This window comes from Schistocerca serialis, chromosome 9 (genome assembly GCF_023864345.2).
Source record: "Schistocerca serialis cubense isolate TAMUIC-IGC-003099 chromosome 9, iqSchSeri2.2, whole genome shotgun sequence".
In the NCBI taxonomy this organism is placed as follows: Eukaryota; Metazoa; Arthropoda; class Insecta; order Orthoptera; family Acrididae; genus Schistocerca; species Schistocerca serialis.
The window spans coordinates 320194545-320220819 of NC_064646.1; the positions used below are offsets into that span (position 1 = coordinate 320194545).

General features: G+C 40.2%; 1 protein-coding gene across 1 annotated transcript in view; it reads right to left on the reverse strand.

The window, feature by feature from the left end:
- LOC126419344 (uncharacterized) overlaps positions 1–26275 on the reverse strand; it is an 85213-nt gene that overhangs the window by 55827 nt on the left and 3111 nt on the right. The gene's annotated exons all lie outside the window — the stretch shown is intronic.

Genomic DNA, 26275 nt, shown 5'->3' on the forward strand with positions numbered 1-26275 from the left:
CTGTATCTCTTACAGTTTTTTTTTATAAATTTTTAAAGTTTTTATGTTTTGCGTTTTCTGAACCTTCGGAAATGGTCAGTTTAATTTGTATTCAAAACTTTAAATTTGCTTATCTTAAAAACTCTTTTAGATAACACCATGAATTTTTGCAGTTTTTGTAAAACTAAACATCCGTTAGCTAAAAAAAAAAAACCTTATAAATTTTTTTTTATTTGGAAGAATTTAATATATCTTTATGGTAATTTTTTTTAACATTTAGATATAATACACAAACTTATTCCAAAATTTCATACTGATATCTTGAGTATTCTTTAATATACAAATTTTTTTAGTTGTGAGGACACGTTTCAGTTACAATTTCCGACTGCTGAAACAAAGCCAAATCTAAAAAATTTAAAAATTTATAAAAAAAAAACTCTAAGAGATAGAGCAAAAAAATTTTACAAGTGCTTTCAGGATGATAAAAGAAGTAATTGTACCAAGTTTCATCAAAATCTGACATGGTTGGTGTCAAGGCCTGGGTGACTTGACATGGAATGGCCCTAGATCCAGTATGGCATGATTACGCATGTATGTGGAACGAGTCAAAGCAGATAAAATATAGATTTCATAAAATACAGTACATACTGGTATATTACACATGGTAAATGAATAATTCGGAACTAGTAAAATACAATAATATAATAGAGATAAACAATGCAATACAATAAAAAAATACAATAGTGAAAAAAAACAATACAGATACAATGACAAAGGAAATAATCTGAATTACTACTCAAATTATTTATCTCTGCTGAAGAATTCATCTAAAGAGTAGAAACATTTTTCCAGTAGGAATTCCTTAGCTTTTTTTTAAATAGTGTTTTATTTTCTTTTAGACACTTTATATTACTCAGAAGTGCTTAAAGATTTTTGCACTTGTGTACTTTACCCCATTTTGTACCAGAGACAGATTTTTCCATTCACAGTGCATATCAATTTTCCGTTTTGTGTTATAATGATGGTATGCCTCATTTGTTTCATATTCAGAGGAATTGAGAAGTGTGAAAGCCATGGGTGAGAGGAGATATTGTGAGGTAGTGGTTAATATACCTGACTGTTTAAAAAGATTGCGACATGAGGTTCTTGGAGGAACACTACATATAATTCGAACTACTTTTTTCTGCCTTACAAAATTTTTTTTTGAAAGTGGTGAGTTGCCCCAAAAGATTATTCCATAGCACATCACTGAATGAAAGTAGCCAAAATATGTAGACTTTGATACATTGATGTCTCCAATTTTGGAGATTATTTGGATGGCAAATGTTGCTGAGCTAAGCTTTTTTAGTGTTTGCTGTTTATGGAATTCCCAGTTGAGCCGGTTATCTATGTGAATGCCTAGGAACTTTGTGCACTGAACGCTCTGTAACTGTTGGCTCTCGTGTGCAATGTTAATCTCTTCTGGGCTTATGTAACTGGTCTGGAATTACATGTAATTTGTTTTACTGAGGTTTATTGCTAGAGAATTTGCTGTGAACCAGTTCAGAGCATTTTCAAGTGCTTGGTTGGCATTTAACTCTACGCCAGTGGAGGTTTTGCTGGCTGTCACTATGCTTGTGCCATCTGCAAACATTGTGTTATTGCTAGCACTGTTTGAGGACAGGGGTAGGTCATTAATATACATAATAAATAGGAGGGGACCAAGGACTGACCCTTGTGGAACTCCATGATGTACTGTTCCCCAGTCAGACTCTACTTCTCCTACTTGTAGATTGTTAACACCTAATACTATTTTTTGTTGTCTGTCTTCTAGATGTGATCTGAGCCAGTTACCCATTTGTCCACGGATTCCATATTGGGCTGCTTTCCCTAAAAGTATTCTGTGATTGACGCAGTCGAAAGCCTTAGTCAGATCACAGAATATGCCAACGGGTAATTTTTTCTTGTCAAGGCATTCTAAAACATTATTTGTAAGTGTGTAAATTGCTTTAGTTGTAGATATACCTGATATGAAACCAAATTGTTGTTTACTAATTAGTGCAAATTTTTCAAGGTGCTTGACAATCCTGACGTATATTAATTTTTCAAAGACTGAAGAAAATGCTGTTACAAGAGAGGTAGTACAATAGTTGGAAACATCTGTGGGATCATCTTTTTTTGTAGAGGGGCTGCACAGTAACATACTTCATTCTGTCAGGGAAGATACCTTGATTTAGAGAGGCATTGAATATATGAGCTAGAACTGTAGAGAGTTGATTACTGCTGGCTTTTAGCAGTTTGCTGGAAATATTGTCTACACCCAATGAACTTTCACTTTTTAGAGAAACTATGGTTTTTCTTACTTCTTGCACAGTTGTGGGGGCCATACCTATCATGTCTATAGAGTTAGGGAAAAGTTCTTTCAGAGTTTTTATTGCCTTTTCTGAAGAGCCTTTGCATGCTGTTTTCTCAGCAACAGTTAGAAAGTGCTCATTTAGGATTTCAGCTACAATGTCTTGATTTTGAACTAGCTTACCTTCATTGTTAAGAGCAATATTTTGGGTCTTGTTGGGGTAATTTGCACCAGACCCATTTCGTATCACTTCCCATATAGTTTGATTTTATTAGTGGAGTTATTAATTTTTGAGCACAGATACATACTTTTTGATTTCTGAATGATTTTGTTAAATACTTTACAGTATATTTTACAGTTATTTAAAAGGTTACAGTACCAAGCACCATCATCATGCCATCCTAAACGTGTTTCGTTACAGTGTACAATTAAAACGTTCCTTAGGAAAGGCTTTTATAAAATAAAGTAAAAATGTGACTGCACACTAAAGCGAATAGTTTTTTTCTTATTGTGTAGGTCGCTGCTCCGACTAGCAGTATGTCAGGAATGTGTGATTTATTCATTAATCTGACTTTTTGTAGATAATGCAGTTAGCTGTTTTGAAGTATTATCTGAAAAAAAAAAGAAACTGCATATATATTCATGCAGATCGTGATAAGAGTCCATAGCAGTACAAAGACTAGCAACTTGTTTTAAATGTTAAGAAATGTAAACCAGCATACTTCACAAGATACAGAAAAGTGTTATCCTATGACAGCAATATTGATGAGTCACTATTGGAACCAGCCAACTCAAAAAAATACCTGAATATAATAATGTGTAGTGATACGAAATTGAAAGATTACATGGACTTGTAAATTTGCGAGAATCAGTAACAAAACGCTGACTGCCACATGCCTAGAGGTGGATGTTTCATCACCACACACCACTAGACACACAGCATTAGGGCGAGGCTCTGGTGTGGCCACCAGTGGCCACAGTGCAGTCAATGTGCTAGGAAAAGAATCAACAGTTTCCTTCATCTCCACATGTATTGCTTCCCACAGCAACCATGAAGACAAGACTTCAGGGTGGTTGCAAAGTCAATTTCTATTTTTAATTTTGATTCTCCTAGGAAGTAGCATCACCTCTTGCTGCTCTGTAATAACATTTACTAATATGTTTACCATTTATGATTTCAGAGCTTGGTTGAGTGAAAGCCAAAGAATCGCTGGTGTAGTCACAGTAGAAGACACAGCTAAGATTGTCACCAGGTATGAAGTTTGGCAGTCAGTGGTGCAAGTTCAGAAATTGTGGAGGTCAGGGGTGCCGACTTACAAAAAATATTGGGGGGGGGGGGCATCCTGGGGGTCTTGCCCTGGGAAATTTTCTAAATTTTAGATGAAAAATAGTGAGTGTTAAAGTTTTCTAAGCATTTTGAGTCATATGATCAAAATTAGAACCCTGAAAACTGGACTCTCAATAACTCGACACTCCAGGAAACTCTACAAGCCTGACACATTTTTTGGCTTTGAAAAAAGAAACAAAACATAAACACACACAGTATTTTCGTAAAAAGCCGATTTAATTTACAGTAATAATCAAGCTTATAGACTATTACAGAGCAGTGAATGTATAGCTCTGAAAAGACTGAAATTATATTTAAATAAATCCTAAACGATCATTAAAAGAGTAAAACATAAAATATTGCTGTCACACAGCAATAACACTTTGATTAATAAGTGAAATAGCTAATTTAAACTTACTTTGAATAAGGCTCAGGGTGCATTAAATAAAAACAATATCTCAAAGTTAATGCTTTAATAAAGTTAATGCAGTATGCATAATACTTTCAGTCAAAAAGTATGTAAGTAGCAGGTTTTAATTGGGGCTTACACCCTAAAAATATTTAAGTAATTGAAAATAACTAATACAGTAGTACTGTATTACTATAATACTGTACTAAACTAGTACTAATATTTCGAAACTAAAAACTTAACACTGTGTATGTATTTAATTCTCTATTTTATAAAGATTTTTAATATTGCTCTAAAATGCCATTATTAGGGCTAGAGTGTCTTTAGAAAGGTGCAAATGTCGACCATTTGACTGGATTACTGAATATGAAGTCGATGACTGGTCAGATATACAATTCATCCAAAACATCTTGGTGGGCATGAAGAACAGCCAAGTTGCTCAAATGCTTCTGTCCCATTATTGATTGGAGATATGACTTCAAATGTCTAAGGGCACTAAATGACCGTTCTGCTGTTACTGTCGTGATTGGAAGTACTTGGAGAAGCTTAATGCACTTCACTGCTTCACATAACATTTCTCCAACTGCAGTCTCTTGTGTAATGTACTTTCTTACATCATGTATGTTTTTTAAGACCAGTTGTTTTTTATTAGCGATATCGGCTAACATATTCAAGTGTAAGCGCAGCCTCTCAATGTCTAGGTCATTTTTGAAAAACTCAGTTGATTTTCCCAAATTTGTTTCGTCTCTGTTTACTAATAGCAAGCACTCTTGTTCAGCTGCAATGACCTGTGTGAGTCCAATTGAAGCAAACTGCTCTGTAATGCAAGATTACACCATTTCACAAACTTCAATGTAAATAGCTTTGTAGTATTCCTTTGGAGTTTTGAAGGTGTGCAGTGAGCTGGCTTCATTGTTTTCATACTTCTTTGGTATACTTCGATTCCAAAGAAGGGATGGATCATCAACTTGTGAAGGTTTTCCATTTAAACTCAATTCCCAAAACTGTTCAAAACTATCACACCTTCCATTCAATATAAAAATCAAACTCTCATTTTTTTCCAGATGAGCAACACTTAGGTTAGGGCATTGAATATTTTTATTGACCTCCTCTACTGGGTTCATTGCATGGCAATAAAGACATAAAAAGAAATAAGTCTTGAATTATATCATTGACTCAAGGTAGCCTGCACATTTGTAACCTGCCTCTGTTTTGTCCTCTGCAGAAAATGTTTCAGAAAACTCTAGAAGTTCTTGAAAGTTTTTCAATATTCTCAAGATACTAGAAGCTCTCATAGCCCATCGAGTCAGGAAAAGGGGTCATAGACCAGCTTGGTCATTGGCGCTCTCACAGAGTATGCTTCTGAAAAGTTCCATCCTTTTGTTGGATTCCCTTACGGTTTTTATTAAGTCCTTGGCTAAAGCCATAATATCCCTCATAGACATAAGATGGTGGAGACTGTCTACGACTGCCAAGTTTAAACTGTGAGCAGTGCAGTGCACATAACGTGCGTTTGGTTGTATATCCAAAACTAACTTTTTTAGTCAATGAACTTACATCTCATATCTGAGGCACCATCATAGCACTGTTCTCTTAAGTTATCCACTGACAAATCAAGACGAGCAAAAACGTCTTTTAAAACACTACACAGAGTTTGTGATTCAGTGCTGGGGGTCTTGTATAAGCCAATAAAGTTTTCGTTGATGATTAAGGAATCATCGACAGTACGAATACAAAATGACACTTGTTCGTGACTCGAAGAATCACTTGTTTCATCAATCATAATAGAAAAATGTTCAGTCTTCTTGACTGAAGCCAGTACCTTTTTCAACACACTTTCCTAGTAGATCAATGATCACATTTTGGATATTGTGGGACATCCACTTATACTTTGAACGCCCTAACTAATCTTTAAACTCAGGTATGTCATTCCTTTGGAGTTCCAACAATTGATAAAAAATTGAGTTTACATTTTCGTGCCCTCTAATTGCTAGTCCTTGTCAGGATAGAAATTGCACGGTAGTAAAAACTGTCTCTAGAGCTAAACAGCCTTTCTTCATAACACTAACTGTTCATTCAACTGGGAAGCCACACTTCGGTTAGTGATGGAATTTAGTTTCAGAACATCATCTTTATGCGTAAACGTATTGCCATGAAGGCGGAACTATTCCAAAGCCTTTTTCCGGTTAGAAAACCTACGAAAGTAGGAAAGACGCAAGTCAATTCTGCCCTGGGAGACCCTCAACGTCCAAATCAGAAGACAATATTATTGTTCCAAGAAGGAAATTTTCACTCTGCAGCGGAATGTGCGCTGGTATGAAACTTCCTAGCAGATTAAAACTGTGTGCCGGACCGAGACTCGAACTCGGGACTTATGCCTTTCGCGGGCAAGTGCTCTACCAACTGAGCTACCTAAGCACTCTCACGACCCGTCCTCACAGCTTTAATTCCGCCAGTACCTCGTCTCTGACCTTCAAAAAGGTATGCAGAAGAGCTTCTGCGAAGTTTGGAACGTAGGAGACGAGGTACTGGCGGAATTAAAGCTGTGAGGACGGGTCGTGAGTCGTGCTTGGGTTGCTCAGTTGGCGCCGGCACGGTAGCTCAGCGTGTTCGGTGTAAAAAAAAAAAAAAAAAAAACTGAGTGAACGGATCAACGAACAACCTGAAAGAGTGTTATCGGACGTCCGCCACGAACAAAGTCTACGAACAATATAGGACAAAATGGGATTAAAAAGAAAAAAAAGTTGGTAGAGCACTTGCCCGCGAAAGGCAAAGGTCCCGAGTTCGAGTCTCGGTCCGGCACATTTATAATCTGCCAGGAAGTTTCAATATTATTGTTGTTGACGTCATCTTTGGACAGAGCCCCCCAAAGTCAGCAAGTCAAGCTGCTATGGAAATGGGATTGTCACATCACACAGTAATGACCATTTAAAAAAAAGTGCTTTTTTTGGGCCTTGGAAGCCACATTACATGCAACACCTGTTCAGCGAGAACTGCAACAAGAGAATGGAATTCTGCGAGTTTATGCTTGGTTGGGAAGACGATTAACCCAGTCTGTACAACAATACCATGTGGTGTGATAAAGCGGTATTTCATGCTGGGTGTTTTGTGAGCTGTCATAACTGTCATTATTAGACAAATTTGGATCCAAATGTAATGTCTGAAAACATGCAATCAAAACCATGGGTAACCGTGTGGTGCAGGATTACGTCAAGCAGATTCACAAGCCAATATGCAGTTAACAATACTTCAAGAGGCTTCGAACATGTTTATGGCATGTGATTCGAGAATGGTAAAATGGATGGGAATTGCTGTTTGTGTAAGATGGAGCTCCACCCCAAAATGCAATTTCAGTGACAGAATGGCTTGATGGCAGTTTCCATGGCAGATGGATTGGCCATTGAGGAGTGACAGAATGGTCTGCACCCACCCCCGATACAACTCCATGTGACTTCTTCTTTGGGGCTGGGCTAAGGAACGGGTACCCAAGTTAAAATTAAAGGATATTAACAGTCTTAAACAAAATATTCGTGAAGTATTTGCAAATTTCCCAGTTTAGATGCTAAGAAAAGCTGTGGATTCTGTTCCTTAAAGATTCAAGATTTGTTTGGAAAATGAAGGTGCATACATTGAAATTTAACTTAATAACCAAATGGTACACCCGAATAATGTATTCAATGGAAATGAAGCTGCGATAAGTTGTATACTTTTTGAAATATCCATTGTTTCAAACATGTACTGACTTACCAACCACCCTGTAGACCAGAGGGCTTCAAACTTTTTTGATCAAGAACCAAAACTGACGTTTTGGTATGGCACCTCGGCCGCACGTTTACCGGTCTTATTAACCAGTAGCATACATAAATTAGTATGTTACGAGCGCTCAATAGACTAATAATAGCAAGGGCGCGGTAAGTTGGCCACCGCCGGCGGAGTAACGCTACTAAACGTTGCAAGTCTGCACCATTCGGAATACTTTGTCATTTTTCCTGTTTTTCGGAGTGTAGCCGCGCTTAGCGGCCCCAGAGCTGTGTCATTTTAATTGCCTGACGCAATTTTGTTGTGTTGACTATGTGAGCGGATGATTAATGGATTACTAACAGTAATCGTACTTCTTTTTAAATGCATCGTGCAATGTGAGACACGGCCACAAATGTTACGAATGTCGTTTTCTACTGGTTGCATTTTACTACAACAGCCTTAATTTAGAAATACATGCCACGACTGTAGATGACAGTCTCGACTTCTGAGTAAACATTGATACCACAGCAGCTGATCGGTGCACGTCGCAAACATTCTTGAGTTGTCAGTACTGGAAGACAAAAACATTCCCCCTCTCACATAATCTAACCCAGTAGTGGCCGGACAGCTTATCCCTCTGTCCATGAGGTAAGCGTCCAACTTTACTTAGTTCACGGCCGAATGCGCCAACGTCAATTGAGACCAAGCACGTCTTAAAAAAATACTGTCTCAGCAAGTACGAAGCGTATTCCAAAACTAAGGTCAGGTGACCAATATTTAACTGACGGTAGGCCTGGATGAAGTTTCACACACACAGCGCTGTCTACCGACACTTGAGGGAACTACTACAATGTTGCTTTCATTCAGTATTCGTTTGCTAAAGTGCGTGTCATTTACGACAGCGGCCGAATTTAGGTTCGTTCTACGCACCTGACGCCACAAAACACAGTCAGCCAATGAACAGAGAACGACGTTGCCAGAGCTCGACTGCAGTGCAGAGTACGGACGAGTGTCTTCAGTTTTAGAAACGTTCAGTCATAAATAAAGTAATTGAACAAAAGCAATGTCTTGATAGCAGAATTTCTTTTATAGAAAGTTTGGGAAAAGCATTCTTTATACCAATTGCTTCATAGTCTATTAATTAATTAAACCAAACAAGCAATAAGCCTCCTAATTCAGCCGATAGCAAGGAAAGGTGTTTGTATCATTCTCACTAACCGCCTTTTCGCAATAAATAACAGCGGTTTATTTCCTATTGTACTTCGACGAAACGTAATTCATAGTCATACCAACAGTGTTTGTCGGTATTTTGCGTGACATTATAAAGTCCTCCGGGAGATCTACTGAATGACGAGCTGCGTTAGCGTAATGGTTAAAATGTTAGGCTGCGAAACGAAAGGTTCTGAGTTCAAACCTTGTACAGAGTTTAATATATTCTTTATTTAAAAACAATATCGAAGTGTCTTACTTCATGAATTTTATTCGTTTGAATGTATTTTTTTGAAATTTCTAGTAGCAACTAAAATCGACCATACGGAAAGTATACGCTATGGACTTTTACCTCTGCAAACTCTTCAAAATTTCGTGCAATAGTTTACCACATCTAAAGCTGCACAGTAACTGCGTTGAACATCGAAACAAAATTAAGTCATTTATGAAGAAGATTTGTAAAAATCAAATTTTTGGGCCGAATAGTTTTTGTGAAATCGAATGATAAAGTGTGTCAAAGCAGTCGAAACACCATGTGTCTGCACAGGCGAGCAGTGCAGTGATGACAAAATCGCGCACAGCGCGGAATGCGGGTAGCACGTCTCTGTAGCAGCGAAAGGGTTAATGCGGCCGTGGTGGCTTTACTTCATGAACTGCGCGCTCCCCCTTAAACGTAAGTTTGCGAACTATAACATGGCGCTGCTTCTCTTGGCGCGTGCAACTGGCAACGCAGCAATTTCCCGCGTCTGGGCGGGCATGCGCGAACCGCCAAGATTGAATTGAACTATAGTCTGTGAGAGCAGATCGCAATGGCCGAGACAATCGCAGATCGCGTCAGTTGTGAAGAGTGCAGTGTTTTGCTCGCAAAAGGATCTTCAGCCACTGATATCTATCGTGGGTTATGCCTAGTGTATGGACCTGAGTGACAAACAACTTCGAAAATGGTGTCGAGAATTTCAAAATAGTGAACAAGTGTTCACGGTGAACAATGGAAATGTAGGGCCAGTATTCGGATCTACGACACCATTAACCGAGTGAATCAAAAATTTCGAAGTGATCGACGACTGACTGTTAGTAATTCGGCTAATGAATACCAAAATGTTACTTCAACCTCAGTACTGGGTGTTGTGTGATGTCCTTAGGTTAGTTAGGTTTAAGAAGTTCTAAGTCCTAGGGGACCGATGACCATAGATGTTAAGTCCCATAGTGCTCAGAGCCATTTGAACCATCCAACCTCAGTTTACAGGGTTACCACTGAAAGCATTGGATATCACAAACTGTGCGAGATTGAAAACCAGCACTAAGCAAAGAAGGAAAAGCTGAAAAGTGGAAAAAGTATACAGAGGGTCTATACAAGGGAGATAATCTTGAAGGGGATATTACAGAAAGGGAAGTGGACACAGATGAAGATGAGATGGGCGATATGATATTGCGAGAAGAATCTGACAGAGCTCCGAAATATTTAAGTCTAAACAAGGCCCCAGGAATAGACGATATTCTGTCAGAACTAATCATAGCGGCCAGCAATGACAAGAGCTCTGCCATCTGGTGGGCAAGATGCATGAAACAGGCGAAATACTCTCAGTCTTCAAGAAGAATATAATTCCAATTCCGAATAAAGCAGGTGCAGACAGATGTGAAAATTATCGAATATCAGTTAATAACACGAATTCTTCATTGAAAAATGGAAAAACTGGCAGTAGCCGTCTTTGGGGAAAATCAGTTTGGCTTCCGGAGAACTGTAGGTTAATGAAAGAGAAACCAATGTTTACAGCATTTATAGACTTACAGAAAGCTTTTGACAGTGTCGACTGTAATTCTCTCTTTGACGTTCTGAAGGTAGCAGGGCTAAAAAACTGGGAGTGGAAGGCTATTTACAACTTGCACTTTGAGGTTTGCTGATGATATTTTAATTCTGTCAGAGACGGCAAAAGACTTTGAACGGGTTGAACACTTTCTATAAAGGAGGATACAAGATGAACATCAACAGAAGCAAAATAAGGATAATGGAATGTGCTGCTAAGGGAATCAGATTAGGAAACGTGACACTTACAGTTAGAGAAGCAGATGAGTTTTGTTGTCTGGGTAGCAAAATAAGTAATGATGGATGAATCAGAGAGGATATAAAATGCAGACTGGCGACGGAAGAAAAGCATTTCGGAAGAAGAGAAATCTCGTAACATCGAGTATAGATTTAAATATCAGAAAGTCGAAGTGAAACATAGACGATAAACAGTTTATACAAAAAGAGAATAGAAACTATCTAAGTGTGGTGCTACAGAAAAATTCTGAAGATCAGGTGGCTAGATCACGTAACTAATGAGGAAGTACTGAACAGAATGAGGAAGACAAGAAATTTGTGCCAAAACTTGATCAAATGAAGGGATCGGTTGACAAGACATCAAGGATCACCCATTTAGTATTTGAGGGAAGTGTGGGGAATAAAAGTCGTAGAGGAAGACCAAGAGATGCATACAGAAAGCAGATTCGGAAGGATGAAGGTTGCAGTAGCTATTCGGAAATGAAGAAGATCGCACAGGATAGAGTGGCATGGAGAGCTGCAGCAAAACAGCAACAGAACTGGCTTGAATAAGGTGCAATGTAGGCACCTCAGTCTGCTTTGCGATGGTCTTCTATGGAAGTTTCGATGAATAGGTAAGGAGCTTTTCGTTCTCTTTAAAATGTATGCTACAGATAATAGCATTTTTAATGTTAATTACAGCATTTCTTCTACATAGCTGAACCTACAGATCACATGTCTTTGGGACAATTGTGACTAGTTTTCTGATTATAGTTTTTACATACCGCCACAACCTAATTCGGCATTATTATCAAGAAGAACGAAAAGCTCGATAGAACAGAAAAATAGCAACAACACAAAACTGCCCGAGGCTTCTCGACAATAACGTAGTGCGCAGAACAGAGGAAAATCTCGGTTCTGCGCACGCAAATTGCCCCCCCTCCCCCCTCCAGAGTTTGACTAGGCACCTTTAGCTGCCTGCTACGGTCTGTGGCGCGGGGATTACATTGTACACCACGAGTGGCGACAACGTACCTGCAAATCATCAAAATTTTGATTATATAATTTCATGTTTCTTGGTGATAATTAAATCTTCGTGAGTCGTCCTCGTAGTAAAGCACTGTGGTTTTCACATCCCTTTTGGATTGAGGAGAGTACCGGTAACCTTTATTTACGAGACAGCGGACACACTTTTGAGCGAGATGACATGGCAAACTCGGCTAGTAACGTGAGCTAATAACTATCAACCAATAACGCAGAAGACAGCGGAGAAATCTCAGTGCAAATGCGTGCTTTATAGAAACCGCTCTACCCTGACATAATTCCAGGTAATGTTAATCCTACTGACACAAAATTTTAGAACACCGTCAAAAACTGAAAACGAAATATGAGATTGAGATTTCATCTTAACAGGGCTAAAGAAGAAGGTACATACACAAACTGAACTGACTGTAATAAGAGGGTAAAGATGTTTATCGACCACTTCTGAATTGGCCAGTCATGAATTATACGTTATTGATCTATAAAATACAGCGCTGCTACGGTTTGTAGCTCCTGTTGCCATTTTTCACGTTTGCAAATTACATTTGATTTTTAAAAGCTACGCCTCCTGCAAAACACAATGTTTTTCTTAGTCTTAACTTGACATGAACGATGGACCTTGCCGTTGGTGGGGGGGCTTGCGTGCCCCAGCGATACAGATAGCCGTACCGTAGGTGCAACCACAACAGAGGAGTATCTGTTGAGAGGCCAGACAAACGTGTGGTTCCTGAAGAGGGACAGCAGCCTTTTTAGTAGTTGCAGGGGCAACAGTCTGGATGATTGACTGATCTGGCCTTGTAACACTAACCAAAATGGCCTTGCTGTTCTAGTACTGCGAACGGCTGAAAGCAAAGGGAAACTACAGCCGTAATTTTTCCCGAGGGCATGCAGCTTTACTGTATGATTAAATGATGATGGCGTCCTCTTGGGTAAAATATTCCGGAGGTAAATAAGTCCCCCATTCGGATCTCTGGGCGGGGACTACTCAAGAGGACGTTGTTATCAAGAGAAAGAAAACTGGCGTTCTACGGATCGGGGTGTGGAATGACAGATCCCTTAATCGGGCAGGTAGGTTAGAAAATTTAAAAAGGGAAATGGATAGGTTAAAGTTAGATATAGTGGGAATTAATGAAGTTCGGTGGCAGGAGGAACAAGACTTTTGGTGAGGTGAATACAGGGTTATAAATACAAAATCAAATAGGGGTAATGCAGGAGTAGGTTTAGAATGAATAAAAAAATAGTACGGGTAAGCTACTACAAACAGCATAGTGAACGCATTATTGTGGCCAAGATAGACACGAAGCCCACCCCTGCTACACGATAGTACAACTTTATATGCCAACTAGCTCTGCAGATGACGAAGAAATTGTTGAAATGTATGATGAGATAAAAGAAATTATTCAGGTAGTGAAGGGAGACGAAAATTTAATAGTCATGGGTGACTGGAATTCGGTAGTAGGAAAGGGAGAGAAGGAAACATAGTAGGTGAATATGGATTGGGGCTAAGAAATGAAAGAGGAAGCCGCCTGGTAGAATTTTGCACAGAGCACAACATAATCATAGCTAACACTTGGTTTAAGAATCATGAAAGAAGGTTGTATACATGTAAGAACCCTGGAGATACTAAAAGGTATCAGATAGATTATATAATGGTAAGACAGAGATTTAGGAACCAGGTTTTAAATTGTAAGACATTTCCAGGGGCAGATGTGGACTCTGACCACAATCTATTGGTTATGAACTGTAGATTAAAACTGAAGAAACTGCAAAAAGGTGGGAATTTAAGGAGATGGGAATTGGATAAACTGAAAGAACCAGAGGTTGTACAGAGTTTCAGGGAGAGCATAAGGGAACAATTGTCAGGAATGGGGGAAAGAAATACAGTAGAAGAAGAATGGGTAGCTTTGAGGGATGAAATAGTGAAGGCAGCAGAGGATCAAATAGGTAAAAAGACGAGGGCTAATAGAAACCCTTGGGTAACAGAAGAAATATTAAATTTAATTGATGAAAGGAGAAAATATAAAAATGCAGTAAATGAAGCAGGCAAAAAGGAATACAAACGTCACAAAAATAAGATCGACAGGAAGTGCAAAATGGCTAAGCAGGGGTGGCTAGAGGACAAATGTAAGGATGTAGAGGTGCATATCACTAGGGGTAAGATAGATACTGCCTACAGGAAAATTAAAGAGACCTTTGGAGAAAGGAGGACCACTTGCATGAATATCAAGAGCTTTGATGGAATCCCAGTTCTAAGCAAAGAAGGGAAAGCAGAAAGGTGGAAGGAGTATATAGAGGGTCTAAACAAGGGCGATGTACTTGACGACAATATTATGGAAATGGAATAGGATGTAGATGAAGATGAAATGGGAGATATGATACTGCGTGAAGTGTTTGACAGAGCACTGAAAGACCTGAGTCGAAACAACGCCCCCGGAGTAGAACTACTGACGGCCTTGGGAGAGCCAGTCCTGACAAGACTCTACCATCTGGTGAGCAAGATGTATGAGACAGGCAAAATACCCTCAGACATCAAGAAGAATATAATAATTCCAATCCCAAATAAAGCAGTTGTTGACAGATGTGAAAATTACCGAACTATCAGTTTAATAAGTCACAGCTGCAAAATACTAACGTGAATTCTTTACAGACGAATGGAAAAACTGATAGAAGCCGACCTCGGGGAAGATGAGTTTGGATTCCGAAGAAATGATGGAACATGTGAGGCAATACTGACCCTACAACTTATCTTAGAAGCTAGATTAAGGAAAGGCAAACCTACGTTTCAAGCATTTGTAGACTTAGAGAAAGCTTTTGACAATGTTGATTGGAATACTCTCTTTCAAATTCTGAAGGTGGCAGGGGTAAAATACAGGGAGCGAAAGGCTATTTACAATTTGTACAGAAACCAGATGGCAGTTATAATAGTCGAGGGGCATGAAAGGGAAGCAGTGGTTGGCAAAGGAGTGAGACAGGGTTGTAGCCTCTCCCCTATGTTATTCAATCTGTATATTGAGCAAGCAGTAAAGGAAACAAAAGAAAAATTCGGAGTAGGAATTAAAATCCATGGAGAAGAAATTGTAATTCTGTCAGAGACAGCAAAGGACTTGGAAGAGCAGTTGAACGAAATGGACAGTGTCTTGAAAGGAGGGTATAAAATGAACATCAGCAAAAGCAAAACCAGGATAATGGAATGTAGTCGAATTAAGTCGGGTGATGCTGAGGGAATTGGATTAGGAAATGAGACACTTAGAGTAGTAAAGGAGTTTTGCTATTTGGGGAGCAAAATAACTGAGAATGGTCGAAATAGAGAGGATATAAAATGTACACTGGCAATGGCAAGGAAAGCGTTTCTGAAGAAGAGAAATTTGTTAACATCGAGTATAGATTTAAATGTCAGTAAGTCGTTTCTGAAAGTATTTGTATCGAGTGTAGCCATGTATGGAAGTGAAACGTGGACGATAAATAGTTTAGACAAGAAGAGAATAGAAGCTTTCGTAATGTGGTGCTACAGAAGAATGCTGAAGGTGGGTAGATCGCATAACTAATGAGGAGGTATTGAATAGAATTGGGGAGAAGAGGAGCTTGTGGCACAACTTGACTAGAAGAAGGGATCGGTTGGTAGGACATGTTCTGAGACATCGACGGATCACCAATTTAGTATTGGAGGACAGCGTGGAGGGTAAAAATCGAAGAGGGAGACCAAGAGATGAATACACTAAGCAGATTCTGAAGGATGTAGGCTGCAGTAGGTACTGGGAGATGATGAAGCTTGCACAGGATAGAGTAGCATGGAGAGCTGCATCAAACCAGTCTCAGGACTGAAGGCCACAACAACAACGAACTTGACATGTTTCGACAACTATGCTTATCTTCAGTGTGTCATTTTATTTCTGTGAAATATTGTACAAACTTATGGTTGGTTCTCTATTTTGGGCCTGAAAACTAAAATGGTTCAAATGGCTCTGAGAACTATGGGACTTAACGTCTGAGGTCATCAGTCCCCTAGAGCTTAGAACTACTTAAACCTAAGGACATCACACACATCCATGCCCGAAGCGGGATTCAAACCTGCGACCGTAGCGGTCGTGCGGTTCGAGACTGTAGCGCCTAGAACCGCTCGGCCACTCCGGCCGGCCCTGAAAACTATAATGGGCGCCTTTTATGTTATGTCTGCGATTCTGAAACTACATTAATGTTAAGGTCGGCCTACTTTTGTCCTCCGTTCCGTATAAAAATGATTAGTTGAAGCGATACAAGTGCTTGGTGGAAGATTAGAAAAAAATAAAACGATGAAACTCTAACGCTGTACGAGTAGATGTCTAGTGTGCCGTTGTTGACATAATTATTTTTCCATGTATTTTTAGTATATGTAGCGCAAGGTGTTTGTATATGTGTTCCACACGTTTTTTAAAAATAGTGTTGTAGTAGTTAATCTTTGCTCAGTCGGTTATTTCTTCTTATATCATGTTGTGTATGAGAAAATTGAAGCGCACTCCTTTAAACATCACCAAATAGTTACTTGTCATTAAAATAAGAATTTATCAGTTTTCAAAACTGCTGCCAATCTGGGAACAGTAGCAATATGCAGATGAGAACAACAGCTGTACGAAATGTTTCTCACATAAGTATGACAGCAGTCTCAAGTAAAACATGGCATGAAAAGTTAGCACATCACATATGTCAGAGATGTACGAAAAAGAAATGGCACTGATTATATTGGTGACTGGAATAAATATGTATGTGATGGTTGTATCTACGACATACAATATCACAAATATCATTCAATAAACACGAAGGTTGCGGAAAATACTCTGGATGTAATTCATGTGGACTTCGTTAAATGAATCACTTATCGTTGTGAAGCGCAAGGTATTTCTTGACATTTAAATATGATTTTTCCCATTTAGTAACTGTTTATTTTCTGAAAACGAGAAATGGTGCTGTTTCCAAGCTATTAGGTTGGTGCACAAGTTCGTAGCGTTTCTGTTTTGCATGTTGGCATTCCAGTTGCTACAGGTTTATTTATAGAATGTACATTTTTTGTAGTTCACTGTTGCTATCTGAGTTTACATACTCTCATTTTGTCATTTCGAGATAATAATTGGATCTGTGCACGCTACAGAATGGAGTACCAATTGGAGAAATCCGAACACTTCCGACGTATTCTTCTGTTCTGAGTTCAATAACTCTCAAGCCGGCCGGTGTGGCCGTGCGGTTCTAGGCGCTTCAGTCTGGAACCGCGTGACCGCTACTGTCGCAGGTTCCAATCCTGCCTCGGGCATGGATGTGTGTGATGTCCTTAGGTTAGTTAGGTTTAAGTGGTTCTAAGTTCTAGGGGACTGATGACCACAGATGTTAAGTCCCATAGTGCTCAGAGCCATTTGAACCATTTGAACCAATAACTCTAAGGAAAAGAAAAATATATCTACGTCTACATCTGCATCTATGGTCTATACTCTGAAAACCACAGCGAGGTACATGACACAAGGTACGTCACATTGTACCAGTTATTACGGTTTCTTTGTGTTCCATTCACGTATGGAGCGCGAGAAGAATTTTGTTTGAATACCTCTGTGCGTGCAATAATTATTCTAATCTTATCCTCACGATCCTTATGTGAGCGATGCGTAGGGTTGTAGTATACTCCTAAAGTAATCATTTAAAGCCGGTTCTTTTTCGTTTATAGGCTTTCTCGAGATAGTTTATGTCTATCTTCAAGAGTCTCCCAGTTCAGTTCCTTAAGTACTTCTGTGACACTCTCTCACGGATTAAACAAACCCGTGACCATTCGCACTGCCCTTCCCTGTGTACGATCAATATTCCCTATTAGTCCTATCTGCTACGGGTACCACACACTTTAACAATGCTCTAAACTGGTGGCACCAGTGATTTGTAAGCAATCTCCTTTGTATACTGGTTGTACTTCCCCAGTATACTACGAATAAACCGAAGTCTGTCACTTGCTTTACCCATGACTGAATCTATGTGATTATTCCATTTCATACCTCTACAAACCGTTACATCCAGGTATTTGTATGAGTTGGCCTATTCCAACAGTGACTCACTAATGTTATAGTCATAGGATAGTACGTTTTTTCGTTTGGAAATTCAAAATTTTTTATTTCTGAACATTTACAGCAAGTTACCAATCCCTGCACCATGTTGAAATCTTAACAATATCTGAATATTTATGCAGTTTGTTTCGGACAGTAATTTGTTACAGATAACTGAAACATCTGCAAAGGCCTGATTTTAATATTAATATTGTCTGCAAGGTCACTGATATACAACATGAACAGCAAGGATCCCAACACACTTCCCTGGGGCACACTCGAAATTACTTTTACATCTGACGATGGCTCTCCATCCTAGATTACATGCTGTGTCCTCCCTACCAAAAAGTCCTCAATCCAGTCACAAATTTCACTTGACATCCCATATGATCGTAGTTTTGACAATAAGCTTAGGTATGGTACTGAGTCAAATGCTTTTCAGAAATCAACAAATACAACATCCACCTGATTTCCTTGATCAAAAGCCAGCCGCTTTGGCCGAGCGGTTCTAGGCGCCTCAGTCTGGAGCCACACTGCTATTACGGTCGCAGGTTCGAATCCTGCCTCAGGCATGGATGGGTGTGATGTCCTTAGGTTAGTTAGGTTTAAGTAGTTCTAAGTCTAGGGGACTGATGACCTCAGATGTTAGTCCCATAGCGCTTAGAGCATTGATCAAAAGTGCGAGTTGGGATTCACATGATCGACGTTTTCGAAATTATGCTGGTTGGCAGTGAGGAGATACCTCATTGTGATTGAGCTCAGAATATGTTGTAAAATTCTACAACAAATCTGTTGTTGTTGTGGTCTTCAGTCCTGAGACTGGTTTGATGCAGCTCTCCACGCTAATCTATCCTGTGCAAGCTCCTTCATCTTCCAGTACCTACTGCAACCTACATCCTTCTGAATCTGCTTAGTGTATTCATCTCTTGGTCTCCCTCTACGATTTTTACCCTCCACGCTGCCCTCCAATGCTAAATTTGTGATCCCTTGATGCCTCAGTTTATGTCCTACCAACCGATCCCTTCTTCTAGTCAAGTTGTGCCACAAACTTCTCTTCTCCCCAATCCTATTCAATACCTACTCATTAGTGATGTGATCTACCCACCTAATCTTCAACATTCTTCTGTAGCACCACATTTCGAAAGCTTCTATTCTCTTCTTGTCCAAACTATTTATTGTCCATGTTGCACTTCCATACTCCATACAAATACTTTCAGAAACGACTTACTGACATTTAAATCTATACTCGATGTTAACAAATTTCTCTTCTTCAGAAACGCTTTCCTTGCCATTGCCAGTGTACATTTTATATCCTCTCTATTTCGACCATTCTCAGTTATTTTGCTCCCCAAATAGCAAAACTCCTTTACAACTTTAAGTGTCCCATTTCCTAATCCAATTCCCTCAGCATCACCCTACTTAACCCGACTACATTCCATTATCCTCGTTTTGCTTTTGTTGATGTTCATCTTATATCCTCCTTTCAAGACACTGTCCATTCCGTTCAACTGCTCTACCAAGTCCTTTTCCGCCTCTGACAGAATTACAATGTCATCGGCGAACCTCAAAGTTTTTATTTCTTCTCCCTAGACTTTAATACCTACTCTGAATTTTTCTTTTGTTTCCTTTACTGCTTGCTCAATATACAGATTGAATAACATCGGGGAGATGCTACAGCCCTGTCTCACTCCCTTGCCAACCACTGCTTCCCTTTCATGCCCCTCGACTCTTATAACTGCCATCTGCTTTCTGTCCAAATTGTAAATAGACTTTCGCTCCCTGTATCTTACCCCTGCCACCTTTAGAATTTGAAAAAGAGTATTCCAGTCAACATTGTCAAAAGCTTTCTCTAAGTCTACAAATGCTAGAAACGTAGGTTTGCCTTTCTTTAATCTTTCTTCTAAGATAAGTCGTAACGTCAGTATTGCCTCACGTGTTCCAACATTTCTACGGAATCCAAACTGATCTTCCCCGAGGTCGGCTTCTACCAGTTTTTGCATTCGTCTGTAAATAATTCGCGTTAGTATTTTGCAGCTGTGACTTATTATACTTATTATAAACTATCAGTTTAATAAGTCACAATAAATCACAACAAATCTATGTCGTGGATATTGGATGGTAGTCTTGTGGATCACTTTACAACCCTTCTTGTAGACAGGTGCGACATGTGCCTTTTTCCAAGAACTGGGCACGGTTTTTTGTTTGAGGGATCTACACACGTTATAGTTAGAACAAGGACTAGCTCAGCCGAAAATTCCGTACAGAATCTGACAAGAATTCCATCGGGGCCTGGAGCTTTGTTCAATTTTAACGATTTCAGCTGTTTTTTTTTAATACCACTGACACTAACATTTATTTTATTCATTTTTTCAGTGGTACGAGGAGTAAATTGGGGCAATTATCCAGTGTTTTCCTTTGTAAAGGAACATTTGAAAGCCGAGTTAAGCATCTCAGCTTTTGCGTTGCTACCCTCAATTTCAATTCGTCTCATTCACTAGGTGCTGGACACTATGACCAGAATTTCTTTGGGTTCTGTGAAAGATCACTTGACAATATTCTGCTACGGTAGCCATTGAAGGCATCATGCATTGCTCTCTTGACAGCCGAACGCGTTTTATTCAGCATCTCCCTATCTATAGCCCTATGCTTTGTTTTACACCTATTATGCAGTAGAAGTTTCCTTACACTGACTGCATACCATGGAGGTTTCCATGTATTGTGAACTGTTCTACTGGATACAAATGTACCCAGTGCATGATCAAATATTCTTTAAACTCGAGCCAGAGTTACTCTGCATGCTCCTGCCCTCTACTGAAGGTTTCAAATTTCTCATCGAAATGTGACCCTATTGAATTTTTTATCACGTTTACTTTCTGCATGTTTATCTGTTGTTTGTACTTTGATAATCATTATTGCCACAATCGCGTCATGCCACTGATACCAGTTTCGATGTGGACAACCTCAAAGAAATCATATCTATTTGTTGCCATCAAATCCAATACATTTCCATTACGAGTGAGGTTCCTAACTATCCATTCTAGGTAGTTTACAGAGAAGACATTTAGTAAAGTTTCGCAGGATGTCTTATCTCGCCCTCGCCCACCACTATCAATTAATTATTTAATGAGTTCAAATGGGTCTGAGCACTATGGGACTTAACATCTATGGTCATCAGTCCCCTAGAACTTAGAACTACTTAAACCTAACTAACCTAAGGATATCACACAACACTCAGTCATCACGAAGCAGAGAAAATCCCTGACCCCGCCGGGAATCGAACCCGGGCGTGGGAAGCGAGAACGCTACCGCACGACCACGAGCTGCGGACTTATTTAATGAGTAGTCTCCAACGATTATTACAGTATACCGGGGAACTTACGTTTAGGTGAACGGAGGTTTTCTCTAAAGTTTTCGATTACTTCATGAGATGAGTCTGGTGAGCGATAGAAGGATCAAATCATTTGATGCCCACCCCTTATACTAAGTCATGCCAAAACAGCCTCACATACAGCTTCAGTTTCTATATGTAGTGGCGTCATGCGTTTTTCTTTCAAGAAAATTATTTAAAAGTAGATGTTATGAAGGTTTTTAACAGGTCGAAACAGTCTTTTTGGCTACTTCCAAGTCGCCATTCTACTTCCAAAATATTAAACATAATCCATAATTCCAGACCTAGCGCCCATACAAACTACTGGTAAGGGCGCACTTGCAGTGCACCCCTCAAGAAGACGGAAGAACTGAAAGAAATGCGCACGGTTGTCGTGCAAGCACGATTAGCAGCAATACACGCACGAAACCTGAATGGAAATTTGTGAGCCGCAGCGATAAATTATGCAGGCTTTATGCTAAATCAAACTGGAAAATGGTCAGTAAAGGAATAAGTCTCACTGAATTGTGGTTTGTACGAAAAATAGATCTAACTAATTTGAGAAGTTTTGGACGCGACTGGTATGTTCTGACTGCGGATCACAAACGATGAAAGATAAAAAGAAATCAAAGAAAGGAATCTTTGTAGGATACGAATCGGATTCGCCATGGTACAGAATCTACCTACCTGATGAAAAAGGATGTCGTTACGTCTGATAATGTCATATCTGCCGAAAGAACATAAGATAAAGAAGAAGCTGCTCTAGCAAAGACCTTCACCAGAGAAAAGAAGAATGAAGTATAATATCCTGAAGAAAACCAGATATCTGATTACGTTATATAAAATAGAGTCTCGCTACCAAAAGTACGTGACCGACGAAACCTTGGGGCTTAGACAGTCAGATATACAGACCACGAAATGGATCCTGTGCAACGCAATAATAATGCAAACTCTGGCATTATAGACGACGTTTAAGGCATTTCTCTTTCAGATGCCCTGAGAAACAAAAAACGTTGTAGAGCAATATCTGATGAATACAAATCGCTAATAAAACTGAAAACTTGGCGTCTTGCAGAACTTACGAAGAACGTAAAACATGTAACATGCCACTACGGTACCGCGTAAAAAGCAATACGGGAGTTTTAAAGCCGTAATAGTAGCAAGAGGATTTGAGTAAGAGGAAGGACTGGGCTATTCAGAAAACTTCAGTCCTCTAGCACTTTGAGAATCAATTAGACTGCTTTTTAGTGAATATAACTTTTGATTTGATGTAAAGACAACATTTCTGTGTAGCGATCTGCGAGAGGTAATCCACATGAATAAACTTGACGGATTCAGCAACTTCGGTAGAAATAGGGTTTGCAAGCTGAAGCAGAGTTTACAGGTCAAACAAGCTCCAAGGAACTTAAATGAGATATTCTCAGATTGTATGATGACATTAGAATTTTCTGTGTTGTGGGACCTGAAGCATACATTATGTCACAGTACGACATTATGTAGAAAATTGGAAAACAGTATGTGCTTGATATTATATTTTGGTGTGTACGCTTAGTACGGCTTTATTGCCTTAATCCGAACATGTCCTGACCTTGTAGATCGACGTTATCAACTCTGAGTAAACCATTACTAGAATCTGTAGTGGCTGGTGTAACACGAATTCACCATCTGACAGTCGTAGAAATTCAAGTCTGACAACTAATTGTTTACTTAAAGATATCTTTGAGCAAACAATAATACACTCCTGGAAATTGGAATAAGAACACCGTGAATTCATTGTCCCAGGAAGGGGAAACTTTACTGACACATTCCTGGGGTCAGATACATCACATGATCACACTGACAGAACCACAGGCACATAGACACAGGCAACAGAGCATGCACAATGTCGGCACTAGTACAGTGTATATCCACCTTTCGCAGCAATGCAGGCTGCTATTCTCCCATGGAGACGATCGTAGAGATGCTGGATGTAGTGCTGTGGAACGGCTTGCCATGCCATTTCCACCTGGCGCCTCAGTTGGACCAGCGTTCGTGCTGGACGTGCAGACCGCGTGAGACGACGCTTCATCCAGTCCCAAACATGCTCAATGGGGGACAGATCCGGAGATCTTGCTGGCCAGGGTAGTTGACTTACACCTTCTAGAGCACGTTGGGTGGCACGGGATACATGCGGACGTGCATTGTCCTGTTGGAACAGCAAGTTCCCTTGCCGGTCTAGGAATGGTAGAACGATGGGTTCGATGACGGTTTGGATGTACCGTGCACTATTCAGTGTCCCCTCGACGATCACCAGTGGTGTACGGCCAGTGTAGGAGATCGCTCCCCACACCATGATGCCGGGTGTTGGCCCTGTGTGCCTCGGTCGTATGCAGTCCTGATTGTGGCGCTCACCTGCACGGCCCCAAACACGCATACGACCATCATTGGCACCAAGGCAGAAGCGACTCTCATTGCTGAAGACGACACGTCTCCATTCGTCCCTCCATTCACGCCTGTCGCGACACCACTGGAGGCGGGCTGCACGATGTTGGGGCGTGAGCGGAAGACGGCCTAACGGTGTGCGGGACCGTAGCCCAGCTTCATGGAGACGGTTGCGAATGGTCCTCGCCGATACCCCAGGAGCAACAGTGTCCCTAATTTGCTGGGAAGTGGCGGTGCGGTCCCCTACGGCACTGCGTAGGATCCTACGGTCTTGGCGTGCATCCGTGCGTCGCTGAGGTCCGGTCCCAGGTCGACGGGCACGTGCACCTTCCGCCGACCACTGGCGACAACATCGATGTACTGTGGAGACCTCACGCCCCACGTGTTGAGCAATTCGGCGGTACGTCCACCCGGCCTCCCGCATGCCCACTATACACCCTCGCTCAAAGTCCGTCAACTGCACATACGGTTCACGTCCACGCTGTCGCGGCATGCTACCAGTGTTAAAGACTGCGATGGAGCTCCGTATGCCACGGCAAACTGGCTGACACTGACGGCGGCGGTGCACAAATGCTGCGCAGCTAGCGCCATTCGACGGCCAACACCGCGGTTCCTGGTGTGTCCGCTGTGCCGTGCGTGTGATCATTGCTTGTACAGCCCTCTCGCAGTGTCCGGAGCAAGTATGGTGGGTCTGACACACCGGTGTCAATGTGTTCTTTTTTCCATTTCCAGGAGTGTACTTAGTTAATGTTGCCACAATTCAAGCTCACACGTTTTGTACGTTTTTCACTAAATCAAAAAATAATGAGTCGGTGGGGTTTGTAGGTCTGCTTATTTGTAAAAACTCTTTCACACTTGGTTCTGTAACCACCATTGCACGTCGGCAGTCATGAACCATATTCATTCAGTTCTATCATTGCTATTGTAGTCGAAAAGTCTACTTTGACACCTGTAAGTTGTGGCGAGTGGAATCGGTATTCTTAAGACTCCTCCAATGATACTGCTATTAACAACAGATTGTTCGATGGAAAAATTCTAGATCTGTTGTATGAAAATCTGTTTACAGTGAGTTGCTTTCGGAACATCCAAGAAATTGTACTTTGGATCGAATTTCACTGTCTCAGAATATTCCTTCGTCCATTTAAACTGGTCCTAGGACCCAGGTCAGTTATCTGTATCTGAAAAAATAGTTATTACCGCTTATTACTAATGGCAAGTGACTACTACCATTGGATGGACATCAAAAGCAATCGATAAAGCCGCGCGGCACCTCCCATCGGAGGTTCGAGTCCAAGGAATGGGTGTGTTGTGTTGGTCTTAGGATTAGTTGCTGTAAGTAGTGTGTAAGTCTAGGGACCGATGACCTCAGCAGTTTGGTCCCTTAGGAATTCACACACATTTGAACATCTGAACAATCGATAAAAGAGGAACGCTGCTGAGTACAGTTGATAAACTAACGAAAATTACAAAAATGAAGCTTTTAATGTGTATGAAGCTGAACGCTGAACAGTTCGTATTAACCATGTTTACTCGTTACCAAGTTATGATGTTTCAACACAAAGACCATTCAAAACTTGAACGTTGCTCACCGGCAAACGGAGAGGCGTGTTGCAAAATACCTGGAGAGTTTGGAATGCAAGTAAATGGATTAGAAAACAGACTAGAATAGAATGCATAAAAATGATAGTAATGAAAAAAGGGGGAACTGGGCTGGACGGTACCCAGGAAGATGGATGACAGACGAGCAAAGGAAGTTATTTTCTGGATGGGAAGAAACATGAATCTGAGAACACCTGCGATAAAAGGTAGGCAGATGACATTGGACGATACGCAGGAGCAACAGTGAATCGTAGATTCAGATCGCAGTGCATGGAAATATCTAGAGAAGAGACTTATTCAGCAGTGGATAATGCAACAGCCTACAAAAATTTTGATACTAAAGATTATTTTAAGAATAATAATTTAAAGTGATCGCTAAATCTTTATCAAACCCACTTTGTTCTTACCCCTCAGAAACTTTCATTTTACTCCATAGGAGTAATTACCCGGAGGTTGTACACCAAAATTTGCGTAGGAAGGAACAATTTAGTTGTCTCAGTTTGAGCATAAACGTGAAATGTGTGAGTTCTGAATTTAATAATATTTTGCATCTCCAGCTTTCCTTGCATTCGTTCAAAATTTCGCAAGTATGTCGGTTAACGTTTTTCGCTGGCTTCTCATTACGACTGAGGAGGAAATAGGCAAACGAAGGCATTTACATTAGTGACGTTTCGCAGTAATAGTTGCTATATCTCAGATAGTTTCTGATGTCTCCAGTGACATGAGAAGCGCTTCAAAGATTTTGTTAAAGTAAGTTTAACGAAGAATAGGTCTTAT